The sequence below is a fragment of the Arachis duranensis genome, chromosome 9 (genome assembly GCF_000817695.3).
Source record: "Arachis duranensis cultivar V14167 chromosome 9, aradu.V14167.gnm2.J7QH, whole genome shotgun sequence".
NCBI lineage: Eukaryota > Viridiplantae > Streptophyta > Magnoliopsida > Fabales > Fabaceae > Arachis > Arachis duranensis.
Genome location: NC_029780.3, coordinates 35,837,802 through 35,839,279, shown reverse-complemented (window position 1 = coordinate 35,839,279; position 1,478 = coordinate 35,837,802).

Genomic DNA, 1,478 nt, shown 5'->3' with positions numbered 1-1,478 from the left:
AACAAAAAGCTTATGCTTTTACCACACCAAACTTAGAATTTTGCTCGCCCTCGAGCAAGAAAGAAAGGAAGAGAAGAAGAAGAAGAAGAAAATATGGTAGAGAGGGGAAGAAATAGGTTCGGCTATGTGGGAGAAGAAGGGGTTGTGTTGTGTGAAAATGAAGTAGAATGGAAGGGTATTTATAGGGAGAGGGGGGTGGGTGTTCGGCCATATTGGGTGGGAATGGGTGGGAAATTGAATTTAAATTTTATGAAGGTAGGTGGGGTTTATGGGGAAGAGTGGATTGATGTGAAAGGTGAATGGGGTAATTGGGAAGAGGAATTGAGGTGATTGGTGAAGGTTTTTGGGAAATGTGATATAGGAAAGGGTGAAATGAGATTAGGATTAGGAGAGTGTGATTAGGATTAAAAGAAAAGGTGGGAATATGGTAGGTGGGGATCCTGTGGGGTCCACAGATCCTGAGGTGAAAAGAAATACCATTCCTTCACCATATAGGCATGTAAAATGACTTCGTGCATCATTCTGGCGTTTAAACGCCCATTGGTGCACGTTCTGGGCGTTCAACGCCCATGTAAAGCATGTTTCTGGCGTTGAACGCCAGTTTCATGCTTGTTGTTGGCGTTCAACGCCAGCTTGTCTCCTCTAGGCACATTTCTGGCGTTCAGCGCCAGGATGTTGCTTGTTTCTGGCGTTCAGCGCCAGAATGGTGCTCTGTTCTGGCGTTGAACGCCAGCCAGATGCATCTTACTGGCGTTGAACGCCAGTCTGCGCGACCTCCAGGGTGAAAAAATTTTTTCTTCTGTTTTTGACTCTGTTTTTAATTTTTTGATTTTTTCGTGACTCCTCATGATCATGTACCTAATAAAACACAAAATAACAATAAAAATAAAAATTAGATAAATAAAATTGGGTTGCCTCCCAACAAGCGCTTCTTTAATGTCAATGGCTTGACAGTGGCTTTCATGGAGCCACAAGGTGATCAGGTCAATGTTAGTGTGTAGTCCCAACACCAAACTTAGAGTTTGGATATGGGGTCTGAACACCAAACTTAGAGCTTGGTTGTGGCCTCACAACATCAAACTTAGAGTTTGACTGTGTGGGCTCTTCTTGACTCTGAACTGAGAGTAGCTCTTCATGCTTACTCTCTTTTGTCACAGAAGGATGGCCATGTGCCTTAAACACAAGGTAGTCCCCATTCAATTGAAGGACTAATTCGCCTCTGTTGACATCTATCACAGCTCCTACTGTGGCTAGGAAGGGTCTTCCAAGGATGATGCAATCATCCTCTTCCTTCCTAGTGTCTAAGATTATGAAATCAGCAGGGATGTAAAGGCCTTCAACCTTGACTAGTACGTCCCCTACTATTCCATAAGTTTGTCTCAATGACTTATCTGCCAATTGTAATGAGAACAAGGCAGGTTGTACCTCAATGATCCCCAGCTTCTCCATTACAGAGAGTGGCATAAGATTTATCCCTG